At 39.2% G+C, this 20,142-nt stretch overlaps 1 protein-coding gene across 7 annotated transcripts in view; it reads right to left on the bottom strand.

The window, feature by feature from the left end:
* Positions 1-20,142, bottom strand: part of DMTN (dematin actin binding protein) — a 1,900,252-nt gene that overhangs the window by 1,701,605 nt on the left and 178,505 nt on the right. The window lies entirely within an intron of this gene.

Below are 20,142 nucleotides of genomic sequence, written 5' to 3'. Positions count from 1 at the left end.
CTTTAATGAAAGAGCCTCCCTCAAACCCATCCTGAAGTCCAGAAGAATGGTTGTCAAATGAAGGTATCATAATTTAATGGATTTTGGTTATGTGTGTATGTATATTTCTATTGCCATGATGTGTGGTTATGTCTATAGTTTCTACTGTTCTAACTTTTCCATATATTTATAGCTTTGTTTATCTCACCTATTTGTTGGTCGCATGACAGCTGCTATTTGAGATATTTCTTTATACCTATTGGACATTTTTAATATGATGTTGACCTCTTTTGACTTTATGCAGGGTTTTTATGGTCTGATGAAGCGAATTGTGAAAGCGCTTACCTCTGTGCACAAATAAAGGACTGTGTTTTATACTTTTTACATGAGTTTGGCTATTTCTAGGTTTCACGGTTGCCTATGCTACTGTAACTTAGGTGTACAGAAAACAGGCAAGAGGAGGCTAGAATTTACTTGCGAAAACTGGCAAAGGAACCAAGTGGCCTAATAACTAGAGAGCGAAAGGTAATACAGCGGGATGAGGCCAAGAAGACATTTGGACTGCAGGTTAGAGACTACTTTTCTACCAGGATTAATATCAGAATATAGGCAAAGAGAAAGTGACCGGTTGAATCTAGAACAGAAGATGCTGTTAAAAAAGGGATAATTAGTAGGGTACACAAGTACTGCACGATAGCTGTAAGAATAAATCAGAGGAGATTAGAAAAGATTGAGAAGAGAGACTGGATAATCAGTTTACAAGGGAGCAATGGGATGACATATGTATGATTCCTAAGTATGCAAAGTCCACATGGTTTAAGATTTTTGCATGGAAGCATTTGCACAGGTAATTTTATACCCCAAGCAGACTTCAAATAATTTTTCTTCCGGTAGATAGTAAATGTTGGAGGTGCAATGGGGAATAAAGGGATAACTAGAAACAAGTGTTTTGGGAGTGCAAAGTGTTCGCCAGTGCAAAAGGATGTACTGCCTACAGCATACTCTGTCAGAAATATTGATTGAGCAAATGGCTGTAACTAAGAAAACTATTTTTTGAGCTGGGGCACAGGATCTGAACTGCTTAGACAATGTGAGGCCTTGCTAAGTTTTATTATGTTGGCTGCCTAAAAAAAAACATGTACCAGAAAATGGAAATCAGAGTCTAAACCAACTTTTTTGAAGTACTGAATATTGTAAAAGAGATGAAAGAACTGAAAGAGGGATATTTAGAGAAGGGAAGGAGCAAATTACACAGAAATAAATCGGATTTGTGGGAACAATACATGCAAAATAATGCTCAGGAGGAAGAGTGAGGTTTAAGGGGAGGTAGCCATTAAAGAGTGTATGTAATGCTGGACTGATGATTATAAAGAAAGAAAATGTGATATATAATGTATTTAAATGGGAAAATGTTTTTTTTTTTTGCTTTCTATTAATATTTATGTGCCTGTGTCTTAAGTGTAAATTTAATAAAGGTGTTTAAAAATACCGGTCAACAAACCCTCCAAAAGTTCTGGTCATCCTTAAATCAACTTTTGCATCCAGGCCCCACCATCCAACCTCTCCCTTTTCAGGATAGTGACACAAAATATATAACCTCCAAATGCGATCAATTTTCATACATGCAATAACCTCACTCCTGCAACAACTCCAAACTCACAATCAAACAATCCTAATCCTCTCTTCTCTCTTAATCTAGTTTCTACTTCTACTATCAAAAATACTAAGACAGCTAAAACTTACTACTGTTGCCCCAACTAATCTCCCATCTGGATACCTAAAACTGGCAACTGATGCTCTAGCATTACCTATCTCTGCTTTAAAAAAAAAAAAAAAAAAAAAACTATGTCACTGTCCAGTGAAAGAAATCTTATACTATATCAGTGCAAAAAGAGGTCATTCAACTGATCTCTCCAGCTACAAACCAATTGCTATCCTGTCTCCCTTATTAAAGGTATTACAAAAAAGGCATACATTCCCAGCTCCTTCATTTCACAACAAATTACAGCTTTCTGTCTGCAGCACAATGTGGCAAGACCACAATACCACCACAGGCCTCCTTAGCTTTATATCTTACATAAACCAAAACAGGTGATAAAGGTAATCTAGCATCGGCAGACTTCCTTGACCTTTCAAATGCATTTGACACATTCTCACAAACTCTGCTGTATGACTTGATGTCCCTTCCCCCTTGGTTTATAGGCTATCTCACCAGAAGATCTCAGCATACAAAATTATATACCTCTTCCTTCTCCAACCTCCCCGTAACAGTTGGGCATCCCTCAAGGATCCATTCTAGGGCTACTACCCTGTGCTGGCTCTTTTCTTTTGGTTGCTACTACCCTTCAGCACATTAATAAATGATCTCCACATCTCCAGTAAGCATGCCACCATCATGCAATTTATGCTGATGATACCACACACTTGCACTTTACCAAGAACATTGACCAACTACAATAAATTACACAAGAATCCTTTGCATCCACTGAAACACACCTCTGTAACTCTCAAGTGTTTCTAAATACCAAAAAATCAAAACTAATCATATCCACCCCAAAACAGCATACTAATCTAACACCTCTGTTTTCACTAACCTTATCAAATCAAAAGCAAGCCCTCATCCATATCAAACTGTAAGTTGTCAATATTGAGGAAAACCTCAAATCTGATATGCATGTACATGAAGTACTCAAATAACAGACCAAAAACTGGGTGCACTGTACATTTCAAATCCTGCAGCAAGAAAAAACTTAACCTTAATCTTGCTACTTCCTATCTTTCCCTACATTCATCTAATACTTTTTAATATACAATCCCCACTATCCCTCCTCCTAGATCAGTACTGCAGTATAACAGCTAAATTTGCCATTAATATGCAAAATAAATCCCATCATTGCCTGGCCCTTAAAAACTCTCCTGGGTAGAGTTGCCTCACTCCTTGCATCCTTCCAAACTAGGATATGCACATAAACTTCTCAACAGGTCTAATAAATGCCCAGTTCTATCTAAAATATTACAAATTTACACTCGCAACAGGCCACTGTGCTCTACAGTTCCTAAAATAGCAGCCAATAGCATTGCTGTCCTGTCTTAATCCTTATAAGTATGTCAGTCCAGAAATCCCATGTTCCCTCTCTCTGCAAAAAGTCACACATTATCCCTCTGCTCAAAGGAGGAAGTTAAACAGTGGAGAAAAATAGATTCAGATTTGTTGTTCTTTCGGCTTTTTCCCGGTAAGGGGTCACCACAGTGGAACTCCGGTCCGCTAATGATTGGCAGTAGATTTTTACGAAATGCTGAGGTGCCAGCACAACACACAACCTTCAATGAAGGCACGCACATTTATGCACGCATGTCTTTCGAACACTACCTAACCACGGGGAGGACATGCAGACTCCACATAGAAGGCACTTCCAAGCCAAGCCGAGAATCAAACAGGAGAACCTCTTGCTGTGAGGTAACAATGCTACCACTGTACCACCACGGAATACAGAAAAATAGATTCAGATTAAGACTGGTTAAATAGGAAAAGGTAAAAACAGAAGTAAATCCAACCCGTCAGCCATGGCAGTTGCTGTATAAAATCATGGATTTCATTCAAAGAAGGAAAATAAAAACACAAAAGCAAGGCTTTTATTAAAAAACACAGTTAAGTGTTTTCACGCCTTTCTAAGCAGGTGCTTCATCAGATCTAAAAACTGTTACAAACCATCTTTTAAACACAGTTACCTCACCAAGTCACATAATCTAAGAACTGGTCTTATAGGGACAATTCCATTAAGTCCCTTCCTACCATCTGTATGTAGTTCTAGAATCCACTTCATCTCTTTACATTCTGTTTTATTCCTCAGATCACTTTTTCTATTGCTAAGTGTAAGCAAACAGAATCAATAACTTTAGACCTAAAGCAATCTAATCTCCACTCATCAAAACACTTGAAAAATGTATTAAAAAGTGGGTCTATATCAGATAGTTGAAGTTCCGTAACTCCGAACACCTAATGGTCGAACCATTAAGTTCAAAGTTACAGAACTTCAACTACCGATAAAAAAATAAAAATACAACGGACAAAAAAATAAATTGCTCCCCCCCACACTCCGCACTGCTTAAATATACCAACTTCGAGATTGCACCACATTGAAGTGAATGAAAACCTCCGCTTTTGGAGATTTCCATTCACACGCTCGAACCTTTACAAATTCGAACATATGGTCTCGACCATATGTGGTTCGAACTTGTAAAAGTTCAACTACGTGATAGGAACCCTTAAAAAACAATTGCTAGGCTATCTCCTGCATAAAGAACTCCTACCCCCTATACAACATGGCTTCCATCCTTCCCATAGGACTAACACTGCACTTCTAACCTATATAGATACTGTCAACAAGGCTGAAGATAACAGCAAACTAGACTCTTCCTTATTTCCACACTTGTCTAAAGCCTTCAACACAGTTTGTCGCAGCAAACGTTTACTTCGAACGTCCTCATTAGGTCTTTCTCAGTCCACCCTTCTGTGGTTCAAAAGTTACCTGTCCAATAGGTACCAGTCAGTAAAATGGCACTGCATGCGTTCTCCTTACCTCCCAGTCACCAGCAGTGTACCACAAGGTTCTAGCCTTGGTTCCCTCCCCTTTAACATTTTCAACACAACCCTCTATACATCCATATAACAGGCCACTGTAATGCAATATACAGATGATTCCACTCATTTGCAAATCTGACAACATGGTACACCTCCAAAGAAAATTACTCAGAAAGCTTTAACAGCCACTGAAACATGGCTTCATAACTCACAATTCATGCTCAAACCTAAAAAGACCAAACCACCACTTTTTTCCCCAAATCCCTCGCTTCTGAAAAAAAAGTCCTCTCTCTCTCTCTCTCTCGATAATACAATCATTAAAGTTACTTCTCATAGCAAATTATTAGGGATGATAATCTTACATTCAACCTGCATATACAAAATTGCATAAAAAAAATTGGGATGTTTTACAGAGCCAAACACTTTCTCACCAATGCAACTAAAACTACTCTTACCACTGCTTATCTCTTCCCAACACTTCTTTATGGTGCTCCCATCCTCACTAAGCTCCAGGCTTCATGAAAACTAAGACTTGAACAGTGTTATAACAAAGTTGCTAAATTTGCAGCTAATAACCCTTTCACAGCCCTCCACTGTAAAGCACTGAAAATCCTAAATTGGTTAGAACTGCTTCATGAACTTACATATACATAACTTCTTACCACCTATAAAATTATTAGCTTTCTTGAAGTGTATTAACCCACCAGATGTGCAGTAGCATGCACCACCCAAACCCCGCCCAACAACCAGGATCACGCTGACGTCACAGAACATTCATGAATAAACGCATTCTTGTCTTTCTTGTCCACATGAATTTTATTTATTTAACATTTATTTACCGGGAAAGTCCAACTTGGAACAAAGCCAATTTTTAGCAGAGGCCCAGGGAGAAACACTCCAGATGCATGTCTTTGTAATGTGGGAGGAAACTGCTGCACCCAGAGGAAACCCACACGAATGCAGAGAAGACATTGCGACTGCACACAGAAGGCAGCCCAGCCGAGAATCAAACCACAGAACCTCTTGCTGTGAGGTAACAACACTATCGATGCACTAGTGCACCATCCAAATAACCTGTGCCTGTATTTGAACCCTGCATCTACTGCACATGAGGCTGTCACTCTAACCATTCTGCTACATAGCTGTGAATATTCATTGTGACATGTTTAGTGAATGAAAATTCAAGTCCTGTAAGTAACTACAAAAGGATTATACTGCGGTCATGTTGAGCCAGTGATAATTCAAGAATTTAATTAACAAATATAAGATATTCACTGAAAGCAAATCATGGAAAACCCTGACATCACGTTAACGGATTAAAGTTGTTACAGCCCCCTAGTAATACAGTTCATTTTTAGCTATGATCGGCTTACACTGAGGTCATATTGATCCGCTGATAATTCAAAGGCATTCATTAATAATTCAAAGAAATTCAGTAAAGGCAAGACAAACACATCAAGGTAGCAGTTTACAGCAGTTACAGTCCCCTAATAGCACGGTATATTTTTCATCTCCGAACGGGTAATACTGCATGCCGCAAAGAAATTCAAAGAAAGTCTTGAAACACTTTAATTACTCATTACTCAAAAAACGCATGCAACTGCTTTTGAGAACTCAGTGACTGCTGCCCATAATACAGGAATAACAGTGTGACTCTGCACTCCCTTCATTAACTAACAGCTACAACTGCAACTGTGTAGTCCAAACATCACTCCCTTACATAAATTACTGAACAAACTCACAGTCAGTTGTGAGCAGCTCACTTAGCTGAAACAGCAAGTCATTCACCAGAAATGAACAAAGATGAGCCACTGGAGAACCATTTATTTACTGATCTGTGCTTAATATCTTATGTAATGCATAATACAACCAAATCCATTTCCCAAAATGTGAATAATTAAAAAAAGCATACAGGAACAAGACACACACCCACAACCAATACCACCAGATGAATAGCATATTAATATAACTGAACATCATGAAATACAAAACTTCTGCATTTTACTACTTAATCGGGGTCTATTACAAGGCATGTGCAGAGGAAAAATAAAACACTGTATAACTGGCAGCTCCTTGGGTAGTTATTCTGCATTTCACACAGTACTCAGTTAATAGCGAGGCATGCTGAATTTGAGCACACCGATTCATAACTCCCTTTCAGAAGAGCGAAATGTCACGTATATGGATTTATTTGATACCGTATAATTATGGAAATATTAAGAAAGAACGGCAAGTGTCCTTATGACAAAGTACAGTTTTGTACCTACCATAAATGTAGATGTTCGAGGATCCACATTGCTGCAGTCCTTACTATTGGGGGTAGTCTGTCCAGTCGGTCAGAGGATGACGATCGGTCAGGCAGGGTACTCATGACCGACGCCATATCCTCAGTCTTTCTTGCCCCAGATGTCAGAAGACCCTAAAAAGACAAGGCCAAAATACCTGCACCAAAAATTATGTACAATATATACAAAAATATCAACATATAACCTCACCTACACAACCACTAAACACAGAGGGAAGGAGGGAGGCAATGTGGATCCTCGAACATCTACATTTATGGTAGGTACAAAACTGTACTATGTTCTTCGCTCCACATTGCTGCAGTCCTTACTATTGGGTAGAATCCCAAAGCAGAGGTAAGGGAGGCTGGCAAATCATAAAGAAGTAGGAGCTGACAACATGCCCTGCAAAACAGCTGTGGCAAAACCAGACCTAGACTTAGAGTAGATAGGAAGGTGATAATGCTTAGAGAAAGTATGCACTGAACTCCAAGTAGCTGCCTCCAAAATATCCTTAGTTGCCACCCTTAGAAATGCTGTTGAAGTGGCAGTAGCCCTAGTGGAATGAGGCCTAATCCCAGCTGGAATCTCCTTGCCATGATGGGAATAACAAAATGCAATGCAAAAATCCACCTAGAAATAGTTTGTTTTGACACAGGCTTGCCAACTCAAAGCAAAAGAAACAAACAACTGCTGAGACTGCCTAAAATCCTTAGTCCTGCTTAAATAATAACGCAATTGCCTGTGTACATCTAAAGTGTGCAAAATCTTTTCCCCTTTATTTTGGGGGTCTGCATAAAAAGTAGGCAAATGAATAGTTTGGTTTAAAGCCACACTAGAAACCACCTTAGGCATAAAGGAAGGATTAGAATGATACCCTATCCTTATGGAAAATCAAAAGGGCTCTACTGCCATAAGGGCCTGCAACTCAGACACCCTTCTTGCAGAAGTAATAGCCAACAGAAAAGCAGTCTTCCATGACAAGTATTTCAATTCAGCAGTAGCCGCAGGCTCAAAAGGTTGTAGAGTAAGTTTTTCCAACACAAAATTGAGATCCCAAGCAGGAGTAGGAGCTCTATTGGGGGTCTTATATTCTTTGCCCCTCTAAGAAACTGCTTGAACAAAGGATGCGAAAACAATGGTGGGTCACAATCATAGTGAGCTGAAATTGCTGCAGCATGAATCTTAATGGAAGAGAAGGACAAACCTTTGTCCAATAACTCAGTAAGATATTGAAGAGCCACACTCAAATTAGGCTCAGAAATCTCCAAATTCTTTGCTGTACTCCAAAATAAAATCTCTTCCATTTTTCTGCGTACACTTTCCTTGTACTAGGTCTTCTAGCTTCCATAATCACATTTAAAACTTGTTGAGGAAGTTGAGACCTGCTGTGTTTCAACACAGAATATGCCAGGCTGTTAGATGAAGAGAGTGAAGCTTGACATTGAGCAGATGACCGTCCTTCTGAGATAACAGATGAGGAATCAGAGGTAAAGGCCATGGAGGCTTCTTTACCAGACCGTAGTAGTGGGTACCAGTGTTGCCGAGGCCAATCTGGAGCTATCAAAATCATCCTTGGCCTGTCTTGTCTGACCTTTAATAGTACCTTTGGAAGAAGAGGCAGAGGTGGAAAGGCATACACATGAAGGTTTTTCCAACTGAAAGACAGAGCATCCACTTTCCAAGCTGTGTGATGAAACCCCTTTGTGCAATACTTTGGCAGCTGGTGGTTTAGTGGAGAAGCGAACAGATCTATGTCTGGAGTTCCCCATGACACTGTCAATTTCTGAAATACATGAAGATCCAGTTTCCACTCGTGGGGATCCATGATTTGTCTGCTTAACACATCTGCTAAGGAGTTCTGTGCTCGGCAGAAACCTTGCCTGAAGAGTTAGTTGCAAGCTTAGCGCAGTCTCCCATAAAATCATTGCTTGCCTGCATAGAGGATAAGAATGTGTTCCCCCTTGCTTGTTGATGTACCACATGACAGTTGTGTTGTCTGTTAGAATCAACACCTGCCCTGGAAGAAGTAACTCCTTGAAAGCTATTAATGCAAACTGGACTGCTAACATCTCCTTCATGTTGATATGTAGATGCTGTAGTCTGGCAGGCCACTTGTCTTGTATCCACTTTCCATTTAGATGAGCTCCCCAAGCAATGTCCGAGGCATCTGTCGTTAAAATCTGACTTCTGGCCGGGTCACAGAGAGTCCCTTGTTTAGGGAGCCCACCACAAAAATTCTTTTTGAAGGCAAGGTATTATTTGAATGACAGTGTCCAAATCCTGGCAGTGCTGTGTCCATACCTCTTTGAGATACCATTGTAGCTTCCTCACATGCAGTTTGGCATTGGGAAGCACCAGAATACAAGATGCCATGAACCCTAATGCTTGAAGGACTGTCCTTGCAGTCAGCACGGACTGATGAGATAGTTGATGGAAGTAAAGTGATAGACTCTTTTGTTTGTCCGGGGTTAAAAGGCCATCTGGGCTGCTGTATTCAGTCTCACACCCAGAAAGCACATGTCTTGAGAGGGTACTAGACTGGACTTTATTTCGTTCACAGAATACCCTAGGCATCTTAGCACTGCTATAACATATTCCAGATGCTGTAGAAGGTCTTCCTTTTCTTGAGCCAGAATCAGGCAGTCGTCCAAGTAAGGATAGATTTGAATTCCTTGTAGCCTGAAGTAAGCTATCACTGGAGCCAGAACCTTTGTGAATACTCTGAGCGCAGTAGATAAGCCAAAGGGCAATGCAGAGAACTGATAATGAGAATTTCCAGCTCGAAAACGCAGATACTTCCTGCAACTTAGCCTTATAGGCACATGAAGGTAAGCTTCCTTGAGATCTAAAGTTACCATCCAGTGATCTTTGCCCAGCAGAGGTAAAAGCTGTTGTAACGTCAACATCTTGAACTTGGGAATGTCCAGATAAGTGTTGAGGAGAGATAAATCCAAAATTGGTCTCCACGTGTTCCCCTTCTTTGGTACTAGGAACAGGCGAGAATAAAATCCTAGGCCCCTTTCTGATACAGGAACTGGCTGAATGGCCCCCATCTGGAGTAACTGAGAAATTTGCTTGTGAGCCTCTTTTCTTTGTGGAGGAGGAACGTCTGGCATGCCTTTGAAAGGAGGCATTGTATGGAAATAAAACCTGTAACCGTGGTGAATGATATCCAACACCCATCTGTCTTGAGTAATTAAATCCCAATTTCCTTTGAAAAGAGACAGTCTTCCTCCCAAAGGAGCTACCAGACGAGAATCTACTGGCAGCTGAAAAGGCAGGTCATTGGGTCTGTTTACGAAAGGACTGACCCCTGCCCTCACCAGAAGTCTGAGCAGGTGAACTCCTGTTCTAGGCCTAAAAGAACCTTGAGCTCTGCCCCTACCACGTAGACCTACCCCTAGACTGGGAATCATAAGCAGGATATGTCCACCCCTTAGCAGGCCAATTTCTACTAAACTTCGGTGGCTGCACCTGCAAAAATCTTTAACAGTTTGCATAGACTTAGCTTTGTCCTCCATTTTCTTTAAAACTGCTTCCACAGGCGAACCAAACAACACATCAGACTGTAAAGGAGCATCCAAAATCCTTGTCTTAACATGCTCAGCTAAATTCTGATCCTCAACCAGGCATGCCTGCGAAGAACAGAACTAGTGGCAGCCACCCTCGAGGAGGCCTGTACAGCATCAAAACCACATTGCAAAGAATGCTTACCCACTTGTTCAGACACATGAACCAAATCCAGCAACTCTTTACACTCAATACCTTCCGCCAAAGCATCCACCTTAGATTTCAATTGTGAAAGGAGATAATTTTGATATTTTAGCATGTGAAACTGACAATTCAACGCCTCATGGCTAGAGTGGAAGAAGTATACACTTTCATTCCCCACCTATCCAAAGCCCTTGCCTCTTTATCAGTGGGAACAGGATTTTAACCACAGAGGCCTTAACACCTTTAGGCCCCTGAGAAACAGTTTCTGGGTCCGCCCTAGGACTCTTAAACAAATACTTATGAGCTTCAGGCACCCTATAGTACCTATCGGGTTTAACAGGAGCAGGAGGCAAAGAGTCAGGGTTCAGGAAGCCTCTGCAAAACATCTTCCACCACATTCAACACAGGAGGTATAGCTAAGGGCCTATGCTGGGGTAAAACAAGAATTCCCTAAGCCTTTTCCTGAATCAGAGTAATCCTGGCCTTCCCATTTAAAGTGCTCCCTCATGGAATGCAGAGTCTCTGAAAATGAGAAATCCTCAGGAGGAGAAGCTGTAGGAGTGGAATCATCCACATCAGAATCAGAATAAGGAGGATACTCCTGCAAATCTTCCACAGAAGACTCAGAAGCCTCTGAACACTGTTCAAAACTATCAAACTCCGGTTCCACCCTGGGCCTCTTATCAGGAGGCATAGAACCTCTAATCATAGTAATCAAATCTTCTGCCATTTTAAGCATATGTTTCTTAGGTACAGAACCCGAAATGCTAGGAGAAGCCCCCACTGAAGCTGAACTTGGCCTACCTCTCAAAGAAGTTTTGGCAACAGAAGGAGAGGCTCTAACTACCTTGGGAAGAGAGGGAAGAACAGTTACCGCGAAGCCCCTCAGCCTGGCCTACCTCCTGAGAAGGCACATCCTGTAACAGTAAAGTTTCTGCCTGAGACTCCATAGAAACTCCTGGCAAAACCTCTGGCTCCACTGAGCCTTCTAAAGAACCGACGTCCGGGACTGCCGGTTCATCAACCCTAGGCTTCGCTGTTTTGTCCTTGCGCTTCTTGGGCCGGAGCATCCGACGGCATTTTATAATTGCAACGCTTCCCAAACACTAACCTGGCACAGTCTAACCTCCTCTTAATAGTGCGTTTGTTAAACCTAGCACAAGAGCGCCAACCAACAACGCCGTGCTCAGGCCCTAAACAAGGTATACACAAGGTATGGTAATCCCTATGAGGTATCTGTTTCCCACAAGAAATACAGTTATTCACTTTTTCTGACATCCGGTTAAATACTGAGGCAAGAAAAAACCAAAATGTTCCCCAACGGGGTACTTAGCCAACTCTGATTCGGTCTGAAACTCCGGTTTCGGAAATATTTCAGAACGCCAACCTGCACTCGCAAAACTGCTTCTGCATCGGACCATGCGGCAAAAAAGACTGAGGATATGACGTCGGTCATGCGCATTAGTACCCTGACGTACTGACGTCAGTCTAATGCGCCCTGACCGACGCCAGCCATATACTCTGGTATTCGGGCCGACTGGACAGCGGACTACCCCCAATAGTAAGGACTGCAGCAATGTGGAACGAAGAACATCAAAGTAGATTGACATTCAGTAGTTAAATAACTGTAATAATGTTGATCAGTGTTAGAAAAGGTATGTATCTGAATTACAATGCATTTCTTTGGCCAACAGAAAGCTAACGTAATACTTCTATTTATTTAGCTTTTACTGTCTGTCTGTTTACGGAGAATACAATAGTGTATTCCTGAAAAAAGGACTGGCTTTTTATTTGCACCTCAAATACAATAATCATGAAGCAATGTATGCATAATGTCACTAGCAAATCTGCATGCCGTGCCAGTCATGTCACATTTGCATATTGCATCACCGGCTTTCTGCTTGTCAATCAAGAAGGCCAAGCCCATTCCTGCACAAAACAGACTATGGGTTAATACACTTCAAAGCCAAATTATCCAGAATCCATCTGCCTGTCCAGCACTAAATCCATTCTACACAGCTATGTTCCCAGTTGGTCTTTGCAATCCAGTCACCAAAAATTCCTGTCTGTCTACAAACCTAGCAAATCTGCTGGGCATTGTCTGTACTCGCACAAGGTTGATAAGGCCTGGAACTCCTTACTTGTATCCATCAGGTCAAAACCATCCCTCCCGTCTTTCAAAACCACTCTGAAAGATTTCCTACATAAAATCTGGCTGTTCTTGCTCAAAACCAGGACACACTATATCCCTAAATGTAAGCAAGTACCTTTTCATTACTTATACCACCTTATCTCCCCTCTTCACTTACTTCCTTACTTTTATTAAATTCCCTTCCCCAACTTTCTGTCTAAATATACCATAAGTCCGTTTTTCCCCTCACTTCATATTGCAATTTCTTTTTGTATTATACTAATGTACCTTTAGTTTCTCTACAAACTGTCTAAAATTTCTCTAAATATTAAATAACTGTCATATAATTTGTATTCTTAACCAATGTTTTTATATTATGTCTAATTTGTTTTAATTATTTAAATTGCAGATGTTTTTGTTTTATTTTTAAAGACTGTAAAATTATTTGTTCTTAAAATGCTTTGTAATAATTTGGAGCTTTTCTCCCTGGGCTGCTGAAATTGTACTTCTACCCAGTCTTTCCCAGTAATCAAATGTCACTAAATAAATACATACATACACACAGATCAGGCTCTACTCCAAATTACAAAATCACACAATTTGGCTGGAGTCTCCTTATATTCCTCATATGTCTCCGAAATCTGGGAATTCCTGGCATTGGCTCTCTAACAGATATGTAGCCTTAGCATTTTTAAATTACAATCTAAACAACATCTTAAGGGCACCTGGTTGTGTTCCTGCTCCATCCTTCAGTAGCATTAGTCAACTACCATGTGAAGTGATGATCTGCACTTTGCAGTTGTCAGCTGTGATTCACAGACATGTAAATTAGATTATAATGAGGTATTTCCTCATTGCACCTAATGTGCTTATGAATCTCAAATGGGCACATCATGTAAACAATGTCTTTTCTCTTTTTAGCATGGTCTGCTAGTGAAACCCTGGGATATTTTTTTAAGTGTTTTAACTTGTTTCATTTAATGAGAAAGGTACTTGGCATGTACACATTCAATGGATTTGTTGCGAAACTCCATAACAAAAAAATGTACCATTTGATTTTTGCTCATGTCACCTTCTTATAGAGAATAATCATCATTAAAAAAAAGATTATGGTAGGCTTAAAAACACATTATCTACTTGAAACACATCTAGCATGAATACATTCTCAAAAAGGGCAAGAAATTACCACTGCTTACCTCTTTTTATATAATGAGATCACCATTTCCCACTGGTCTTGGCTTTCTACATTAGAGTCAGATAATTAATTTTAACATTAAACAGACTACAGCTAAGCTCAAGGCTAAACACCTTGTTACAAAGATTAAGTCTTTTTCACATTCTTCTTTAACACTGGCATACAATAAATAATATATATATATATATATATATATATATATATATATATATATATATATATATATGTAATATATAAAACAACATTTTATATGGAATTCATGTATTATGTCAAACTGACTGTGATGGTTCCTACTCTGGGCCGGTAATCAAGGAGCCTCAATCCTCACCACTGACACAAGTGAGGGACAGCCACTAAGAACAAAAATGAATACACACAGTATTTTCAGATTCAGCTGTCTGCACCAAGCAGCTCTAAGCACAATTTCCCTTAAGAGCACACAGGGATCACACTCCAGACCTGTTAATGGACTCTCTGTCTCCTGGCCTCAAACGAGACTCCCCACTGACCACTTTGGAGCTCTGTGTCCCAATTATAATGAGTAAAATTAATACTAATACAAATGGTACAGTTTGACCAATGCTGCAAGGCTTTCAGGAGTGGCCACAGTATCACTAAAATAAGCATATGTACTCTTAAGATGTTAAAAGTATTCTCTAAATGACCAGCCACAATGAAAGGTATACAAATATTTAATAATAAATAATCAAATAGAAAACACAAGAATACTGAATATCTAGTTACAATAAACACCAGAGTTTCAATCACATTAGATATGAAAAATAACACAGTTGGATAGACTCACACAGATGCAGAAAAACAATACTTAACTAATCTCACTATATTTTCCTGACTGACTAAAGAATTCTACAGCAAGGCACGATAATGAGTGTGTTGCTTACTACAGCAAGGCAAGATGATGTGTGTGGTTGTATGAGATATCTGCGAGAGATCTTTCCTGTCATGTTTCGAAAAACAAAGTGCTGCTGCAAGAGTTCTGTCATATCTCTCACTAATATCTAAAAAATCATTTCAGTTCTGGGTATAGAATAATTTCACATTTGGTCACTTGACTAGGGTACAATACATACCCAGAGCATTGCTAAGATCTGTTGCAGCACCTGAAAGCTATAAAACAATTTAAAAAGCTTCCACCCTTCCAGGGTAGCAATAAGTTCACCCCTAAGGACAATACTGTAAGATTCCTAGTCCTGGTTTTCCCAGACATGTTTTGTCTGTGGCTGCAATCACACCTGTAAGATAAATGTTTTATGGCCTAAACCAACCCATTTAATTTTAAACCTATTTTTCAAAAATAGCTGGACTGAAATTAACCTCTTCCCTTCCAGAATTCTCTGTTAAACATATACATTTCATCAGTTATAATAATACTCTCTGACATACATGAATATCTCTTTTCTGTCCAGCAGGACCCATTGTTGATGCATTTTTAACACAAGCATCTGTACAAATCAGTATGACAGTCAAATTACATAAAATTCTTTACAAAACTCCAGCTAGCTATGCTGGCATATATTACACATGCAATGCCCTACTCTCCCTGGTACAGATGGCACTACCTCATACCATCACAATGACATAATGTTACATTGAAAAACTTTGATCACAAAAGACTTAACCACAAACACACTCAAAAAAATAATAGATGTTCTATTCACTATTGCACTACAGTGATGAAAGGGCAAAAAAAATCCCACTCCTCAGTGCTCCATGATCTTGTGCAACAAGCCACCAGCTTTTTTGTACTGATAAAAAAGCAGGTAGCACATAGGTTCAATGTTTTGTAGTTTGACCTTTTGTCAGTCAACTTCTTCTTCTTCTTCTTTCGGCTTTTTCCCGGTTAGGGGTCGCCACGGATCACCCCATCCATTGAATGGCAGTGTAGTTGACAGTGTCGTTAGTTGCCAGCCGGCCCAACCTTCACCCACCTTCACCACACACACCACACGCAGCACCCTAGGCCAATTTAGGCACACAGCATGTCTTTGCATGTCTTTGGGGGAGCGGAGAGGGGGACACGGAACCCACCACAGGACAGACAGGGAGGACATGCTCAAGACAGAAAGCCCCAGCTGGAGATCGAACCGAGAACCCTCTTTGCTGTGAGGCGGCAATGCTAACCACTGCACCACCGTGGCCGCCCCGACCTTTTGTCAGTCAACATACGTAATGAATGACAGATATACACACATCTGCACAAACACACACACATTATATAATCATTATTTAGTATGTTACTGCTCTCCAATTGATTATGTTAAAATAATAGCTCTTTTCTTTTAGATTTATCATTTTTGCAACACTAGTACTTGTCCATAAAACCAGGACTAAATGAAATGGGTAAAAAAGAAAATGCCAGTTTTGATACTGGGATATCTATAGATATTTATTTTTAAAAGACTTCATTATACTACTGATGTATTCAGATTCAGTAGGACTAGCATCATAGCAATTTGTTTAATAATGTGATAGCTAATGCATTTACTGTTTATGCTTTTTATTATTTGTAAAGATATTCCATTTGTTTTCTTTTCCCAGATTACCTTGTAAAATTCTTCCCATGTCAACACATAAGGAGGGTACAGCCATAGTGCATGTTTTAAATTCTGATGCTATCAAGGCCATTTATATATCTGGAATCAAACCCAGCAATTCATTAAGGAACTTAGTATGAGTGACCCTGCTCCTATGACGTGGTATTTTGTAATTCGGAGATATGTTATCCAGGATGATAAGACCTCATTATCAGCTAATTTGCATTCCACTGACTCTCAGTTACTGCCATGATGTGCAGGTGATGTGCTGATCTGCATGTTGTGGTAGTAAAGTGCTGCTCATGTAGACATTGATACCCCCCTCCCCGACAATCAATTTTTCTCACAGACGACTACACATTCAAACACAAACAAGCATAGACACTCACATGCACACACAAAGTCCCAGTATACATCCCCCTGATTTGTCTTCCCTCCCATGGTTCTCTCCACGCTCCAATCATCACAATAGTTTGTGCGATTATGGCAGACTTGTAGTTGCCCTAGCAACTAGTGTGCGCCTCCTGTACAACAGAACAGTATATGTGCCATAATGGCACATATGTAGAATCCCTGGTTTCTAACATCTCCCCATCCCTGTACTGATGTATGTGCTATTATGGCACTTAATGGTAGAGTAGCTCCTGGTTTCTAGTGACCCTCCCAACCTCAAATCCCCATAGTGAAGCCAGAGACATTACTGCACTTAAGTATAATATTGCTCTGGGGTCTAGTGATCCCTCTCACCCCTAATCCCCATAATGATGTCAGTATCATTACAGCACTTAAATATAATGTTTCCTTCAGGTCTAATGATTCCCTGCACCCCTGATCCCCATATTGATGTCAGTGTTGTGATGGCACAGAAGCATAATGTTTCCCTGGGGTCTAGTCATTTTTCCCACCCCGATCCTCATAGTAATGCCAGTGCTATTATGGCACTTAAGTATGTTTCCCTGAGGTCTAGTGATCCCCTCACCCCTAATCCTCATATTGATATCAGTGTCATAACTACACTTGAGTATGTTTCCCTGGGGTCTAGTAATCCCCCCACCACTAATCCTCATAGTGATGCTAAGGCTGTGAAGACACCTCAGTGCAAAGTTTCCCTGGAGCCTAGTGCCTCCTCCACCCCTGACTCCCACACCACAGTCATGGTAGGTAGTTGAGCATGTTGTTTTGGCCATGTTCACTACCATGATGTAGTGGGGTTGGCTGTGGTGAAATACACAGCCAAGCGATTTCTTGAAGCTCTTAGAATATAAATGCTTTCCTACATGAAGGTTCGTGGGGGAGAAATTAGAGAGCACAAGGCTAATTAGCATATGTCTGTCCCCCAAATTGCCTCATTACAATTAAATATGCCAACACAGCCAACCTCCTTCTGTGGCAATGCACCTCTTTGCACTACAGCACCATATTTGGGCAATTGCTGAGTCTGAATACCACAAGGTTACTGCAATGCGTACATGCTGCAGTACCTTTTCGTACCTTGTTTTCTTCACTAAACGTTCAGTGAGTTTTACATTTCCAGTTTCTAAGTTTTCCTCTCTTAGTTTGTTTACCTAGTGTTGCATTTCTTGCATCATTTTACTGCACTTCATTGTCATCAGTTCTTACTGTGCTATATGAAAAAAGAAAACGTCTCATGTTTTTAATTTTGGTGTTTGCCATTTCCTTTGTATTACATGTTTACATTTCTTTTGAAATTTCAGAATATTTCCTCTTGCCATTTATTACACATTATTGTTGTTCTAAGTAGGCAGACAATTTGAAGTGAGATTCACTTATTTCTGCTTCCATAAAGCATGCTGATGAAAGGTAGTTTTCTTAAGTACGGCTGTTAACCGGAAGAAAAGGCAGTTTTCCTGTTATGTGCAAGTGCCAAGGTGTAAGGGTCCTTAACTCACTCTAAGTGGTATATGGCTTATTAACACATTATAACAAAAACGAAGCTCCGTTCAGACAAACAGGAAAAAGTCTTTAATTAACAAAGCATAAAATCCAACCACATTGAGCGCTTTCGTCTGCACAAGGCAGACTTCTTCAGAATAATGAATCAACAGTGCCTCTGATTTTTATACAGTTATTTAACCTCAACAAATATTAAATAATTGATAAATTGGTTTAAAACAATCTAATTAAAAAACATTTTTATGGCAAATGGAACTTGGTTAACTCTTTACCTTTTTGTTTTTGTAGAACTAAAAAATAAGTGCAACTAAAAAAAAAAAAAAAAATATATATATATATGTATATGTTATGTGTGTTTTGTATGTATGTTGTGTTAAAAATAAAAATATACGTTTGAATGTGTGTTAAAAACAATTTAATATTTCATATTGTAGTGTGTATTTTAATATGTTTTTTGAAAAAAATGAGTAAAATGAGTAATTTAGCAAAGTCTGGAAAAATAAACTATATTTCAAATCAATATACAAAGAAATTGTGATTGTTATAGCTGTGAAACAACCTTAAAGTAGAATAAAATGATGTAGTTGATTTCAAGGCAGTGTGCACTAGTAAAATATTAAATTTTAAAACCTTATATTGTATAAACCAAGGTAAAATAAACTACAATAAATATATGGTAAAAATTTTACATATTAAAAAATAAAAAAATTTAAATATTGTTATATTAAATATTTAATGAAATATACAAATATTCTAAAATTAATTCTCCTTTGGCCCCACATGTCATTGTGTTGTTAAATGTTGGTTATGGTTTTGCTAAATTACTCATTTTACTCATTTTTTTCAAAAAAACATATTAAAATACACACTACAATATGAAATATTAAATTGTTTTTAACACACATTCAAACGTATATTTTTAAATGTACACAACATACAAACACAAACATATACATAACATTTATATATATATTTTTTTAGCACAGCTGCACTTTATTTGGTAGTTCTAAGAACCACAAAACATTAAGGGGTTAACCAAGTTTGAGAATCCATTTTGCATAAAAAATGTTTTTAATTAGATTGTTTTAAACCAATTTATCAATTATTGAATAATTGTTGAGGTTAAATAACTGTATAAAAATCAGAGGCACTGTTGATTCATTATTCTGAAGAAGTCTGCCTAGTGCAGACGAAAGCGCTCAATGTGGTTGGATTTTATGCTTTGTTAATTAAAGACTTTTTCCTGTTTGTCTGAACGGAGCTTCGTTTTTGTTACAGTTTGGCTACTACTTCATTCGTGCTTATTAACACATTATCACAGACTGTTAGACCATCAGTCCTTAAGCTACTGCTGCACAGTAAAGGACATGGTCACTCATGGCTATTTCTGTAATGATAACAACATCCTAAACTTAGGTGTCCTGCTGTGGCGGGGAAGCTCAGTCGGCCCAAGAATATTGCTGTTTTGAAGAGACACAGTTAGCATTATGCCTGCTACTGCATTTTTCAACTTACATTACTAATTTTTATATCTATTAAGAAAACTGAAGAAACTTAGTAACACTGTACCATTATTTAATAAATATTATTCATGTTTGGTTGCAGTCCCTCTCTGTACCAGTACTACTGCTTTTCTTCCCTGCTTATAGCCACAAAAAAAATTCCTATGACATCTTCCCAAGCGTCACCCATTCCTACTTTCACTACAACCAGTCTAATTTTGATATCTGCCTCTTTTCAATGAAAGCAGAACCAGAGATATGTTGTACAGTGTTTACTGACTTTTA

The sequence above is a fragment of the Protopterus annectens genome, chromosome 9.part0 (assembly GCF_019279795.1).
Source record: "Protopterus annectens isolate FY-2018-M chromosome 9.part0, PAN1.0, whole genome shotgun sequence".
Lineage (NCBI taxonomy): Eukaryota > Metazoa > Chordata > Ceratodontiformes > Protopteridae > Protopterus > Protopterus annectens.
This window is presented reverse-complemented; position numbering and strand designations above follow the sequence as displayed.